This window comes from Dipodomys ordii, unplaced genomic scaffold, assembly GCF_000151885.1.
Source record: "Dipodomys ordii isolate 6190 unplaced genomic scaffold, Dord_2.0 Scaffold141, whole genome shotgun sequence".
NCBI lineage: Eukaryota > Metazoa > Chordata > Mammalia > Rodentia > Heteromyidae > Dipodomys > Dipodomys ordii.
Window position 1 is genome coordinate 2,697,158 of NW_012267357.1, and position 5,022 is coordinate 2,702,179.

A 5,022-nucleotide genomic window follows, 5' to 3' on the forward strand; every position below is an offset into this window, starting at 1 on the left:
ATAAGCAATTTAAACACATGAAACTTATCATGAGTGAATCACAAATAGAAAACCTAAATGGATTTGTGAGATTGAAACAATGGTATAAAAGCTTCAAACAAAATAAGCCCAAGAGCAAATAGCTTTTCTTGTGTATTGTACCAAACATTTAGTGGTAAATTCTACTGAAGATTTAAAGAATTAGGGAAAATCTTCAAGAAGATTAAGGAGGTGAGTGCTGGTAGCTTACACATATAATACTAGCTACTCAGGAGGCTGAGATCTGAGGATTGTGGTTTAAAGCCAGCCCAAGCAGGAAAGGTCATGAGACTCTTATTTCTAGTTAACTACCAGAAAACTGGCAGTGGAACTGTGGCTCAAAATGGTAGACTGCTAGCTTTGAGCAAAAGAACTCAGGGGTAGTGTCTAGGCCTTGAATTCAAGCCCCATGACCAGAAAAAAAAAGAAAGATTGAGGAGGGAACCCTTACTTATTCTGTAAAGTCATGATTACATAGATACCAAAAGACAAAGACACCAGAAGAAAGAAAAGTACAGGCCAATATCCTTCAAGAATATCAAGGTCAAAAATCATCAAAAGAATACTAGCAAATATAATTTAAAAAAACCTTTAGGCTGATTGAACATTATGATCCAATGGCATCAATTCCTAGAGTGCAAGGATGATTCAACATACAAAAATCAATGAATATAATAAACCATATTAACAGACCGAAGGAAAAATATTCACATGGCTGTACACCTATTGGTGCAGAAAGATCATTTGACAAAATCCAATACTCTTTATACAATTCCAACAAACTATGAATAGAAACAAATTTATTAATCTAGTAAAAATTTTAAAGAAAGCTCCATAGGAATGTTATATTCAATAGTCAAAACTTCAAGACTTTTCTTAAAATCAGGATAACTATGCCTATTTGTTAATCACTGTGATCAATATAGCATTGAAAGGCCTAGCTAGTGTAGTTAGACAAATTAAAATAAAAGAGACATACATAATTAGAAAGGAAGAAGTACTATGATTTTAAACCATAGTAATACATAGCAGCCATAAATAATTCAGAAAACTAAGATAATAAATGGATTTAGCAAAACATTAGAACATAAATCAACATAAAATCAGTTGTATTTCTAGACACTACCAAAGAATCATTCAAAAAGAATATTAAGATAAAATTGTTTACAATGGCATCAAAAAGAATGAAACGTGTAGGAAAAAATGTAAACATCTATTAATTTTGGCACTGAAAACTACAAAACATAAAAAAGACAACAAAACCAAAAGATATTTTACATTCATAAGTTAGAATACCAACTATTAAGATGACACTAGTATTAGAAGTTGAATTATGCCCCCCTGACCCACCAAAAATATTTTCATTTTCTAACTTGCATTTATGATAGTGACATTATTTGGAGACACAATATTTGTAGATACATATTTACTATTCTTTGTCAAAAATCTTGAGAAAATTTTTTTGATTTGAGTGTTTTTAGGTTTTAGAATATACATTAGGCATCCCTAATCTAGAAAACTAAAATTCAAAATATGAAACTTTTTGAGTTTCATTGCTTTAAAAGTTTCAGGTTTTGGGGCCTGGGAAGGTGGCTCAGTGATAAAGTGCTTGCCTTGTATGTATGAGCCCCTAGGTTCAATTCCTCAGCACCACATAAGCAGAAAAATCTGGAAGTGGCACTGTGGCTCAAGTGGTAGAGCACTAGCCTTGAGCTGAAGAGCTGAGGGATACCACCCAGGCCCAGAGTTCAGGCCCCACGACTGACCCCCCCCAAAATAAAAAGTTTCAGGTTTTGGTCTGGGAATGTGGCATAGTGGTAGAGTGTTTGCCTAGTATGAATGAAGTCCTGGGTTCAATTCCTCAATACCACGTAAGCAGAAAAAGCCAAGTGGCTCAAGTGGTAGAGTGCTAGCCTTGAGCAAAAGAAGCTCAGGGATAGTGCCCAGGCCCCTGAGTTCAGGCCCCAGGACTGGCAAAAAAAGCTTCAGAGTTTGAAGCATGTTGGATTTGGTGCTTTCAACTTTCAACTTAAATAGTCCACTTAAATTGAAGTCATACTTGATTAGAGCTGTTCTTGTAAGAAAAGTCATATTGAGCCAAGTGCACATCATGAGACTAAAGAGGCTGACCTGGACTATGTGTCTTTTTTTGTTTTTGACTGTTGTGGGACTTGAACTCAGGGTCTGGGTGCTGTCCTTGAGCTCTTTTGCTCAAGGCTAGTACGCGGCCACTTCGAGCCACAACACCACTTCCAGTTTTCTGGTGGTTAACTGGAGATAAGAATCTCATGGACTTTTCTGCCCAGGCTGGTTTTGAACCACGATCCTCAGATCTCAGCCTCCTGAGTAGAAAGGATTACAGGTGTGAGCCACCAGTGACCAGCTGGACTATGTGTCTTGTTATGGTCTTGTCTCCCTATTCAACAAGAAGGAAGAAGGATGGAAGAAGAAGAAGAAAAAGTAGAAAATGTGATGAAGAAGAACAAGGAGGAATAGTCAGGTGAAGAGAAGAGGAAAAAGGAAAAGATATAAATACTAAAGTTAAATTTAGGATAGAAATAGGGCCTTAAACTTTGACTTCAAATTTGGCAGTGGATTTTTAGACATAATACTAAAAGCACAAGCAACACAGAAAAAATAGATAAAAGGGGCTTCATCAAAATGTGATTTTTTTTTGCCTCACTAGACACGAACTCTCTAGAGAGTGAAAAGCTAATCAACAGAAGGGGGAAATAATGACCCATGGCATGACAAAAAATTAATGTTCAGAATATATAAAGACTGCCTATGATTCAATAATGAAAGGCTAAGCATCTGATTATAATTTGGCCAAGGGGCTGGGAAGGTGGCTCAGTGGTAGAGCGCTTGCCTTGCATGCCTGAGGCCCTGGGTTCGATTCCTCAGCACCACATAAGCAAAAAAAAAAAAAAGAAAAAAAGAAAAAAGTCAGAAGTAGTGCTATGGCTCAAGTGGTAGAGTGCTTGCCTTGAGCTGAAGAGCTGAGGGACAGTGCCCAGGCCCAGAGTTCAGGCCTCACGACCGAACCCCAAAAAAATATAATTTGGCCAAAAGACTCAGACATTTATTCAAAAGACAGAAATTCAAATGGTCAATAAGCTAATAAAAAGATGCTCAACATCACTAGTCAAGAGAGAAATGTAAATCAGAGCCATATGAAATATGAAACCACTTCTGTCAGAATGTCTAAAATACACCCATTAGAATAAACACAAATATGGAAATAAGATGTGTTGATATGTACTTGGGGACATGGCAGCACCAGCCATGAATGAAAAAGCCAACCAAGAGCACAGGGCTTTGAGTTCAAGGCCCAGTACTGGTACGTGCGCGCGCGTGTGCACGCGTGCGCGCGCGCACACACACACACACACACGAAGTGTTGATAAAGATGTTGAGAAGTTGTAATGCTCATTCATTGCTGGTGGGAATATGAAATGGGCAACTACTGTGGAACATTTGGTGGTTTCTGAAAACATATGGAGAAACTATGTAATCCAGAAATTCTACTCCTAGGTATATGTCAAAGAATTAACAGCATGGACTCATTGAGATAATTGTATGCTCATGTTTGCCAGAATTATTCACCATGGCTAACAGGTCAAAACAATCTAAGTGACCATTCATAAATAAAAGGCAAATATGACACAGAAGACATATATGAAAAAGAACAAAGCGGATAAATAGCACAACATGGATGAGTGTTGAAAAACACAAAGTAAAAGAAGACAGAGCTGGGCACCAGTGGCTCACATCTGTAATCTTAGCTACTCAGGAAACTGAGATATGAGGATCTTGGTTCAAAACCAGCCTGGGCAGGAAAGTCCATGAGACTCTTATCTCGAATTAACCACCAGAAAACTGGAAGTGGTGCTGTGGCTCAAGTGGTAGAGTGCTTGCCTTGAGCTGAAGAACTCAGGGATAACGCTCAGGCCCAGAGTTCAAGTCCCATGATCACCACCAACAACAACAAAAAGAAGACAGACACAAAGTCCACTGCATTTTAGTGTCTCAGGGCTTCTGTAAAAAGTACTAACTGGTTGTCTTACAGCAATACAGATTTATTGCCTCACAGTTTTGATGTCCAATATCTGATATCAAGATGTCAGCAGGACCATGCTGTCTTTGAAGTTACCAGAGTAGGATATGTTCTAGGCCTATTACTTGGTTGTGGGTAACCTCAGGTGTCTTTTGGCTTGTTGATGGCAATCTTCTCCCAACACCTCTTCACACCATCTTCCCTCTGTGAACAGCCATCTCTGACCAAATTTCCTCTTATAATGACATCAGTCATAATGTGTTAGGGCCCACCCTAGTGACCTCACTTTAACTTGATTACTTCTCTGTTTCCAGCTAAGTTGCATTTTGATGTATGTAATGAATGCTAGAGATGTGCCTATCTATTAAAGTGACAATTTTATCACAATTTAAAAATGGATTCATTTCCGTAGAAAGACTAGAGAAAGTTATCAAGAACACTAATGCAGGGAGTACTTGACTCAGTTTTATGGGGGCCAGATAAGCCCATTTGTAGAATATTTGCAGATAAAGGAACAAGCAAAAGTGGAACAAATGGAGACCCCCCACCCAGGACAGAATGTGCCATTCTGAAGGCAGAAGCATAGCTTACAAGGTCTTGGAGGAGACGATGTCAACTGTCACTCATTCTGGTCAAGTGCTGTCTTGGAGATGCCATGTGAGAAACCTAGAATGAGAAACAAGCAAAGAAAGCTTCTGTTATTGCAGATGATATCACTAACACAAGAAAATCCACAGACAAATTCTTAGAAGTGAAAGAAGGAAGAATAGCAAAGGTTTGTCTCTCAAGAAGTGGTGCAAGGTGTGGTGGGGTAGAGCGAGGAAGAGACATATATTTAGGTGTCAGAACTGATTATGATGCAATAATCAGTAAAACAATTCCACTTAGTTACTCTGCTCTCCCCCACCCTCCCAACACTTTTGTCCCATCCCATTGCTGCCGCTGCT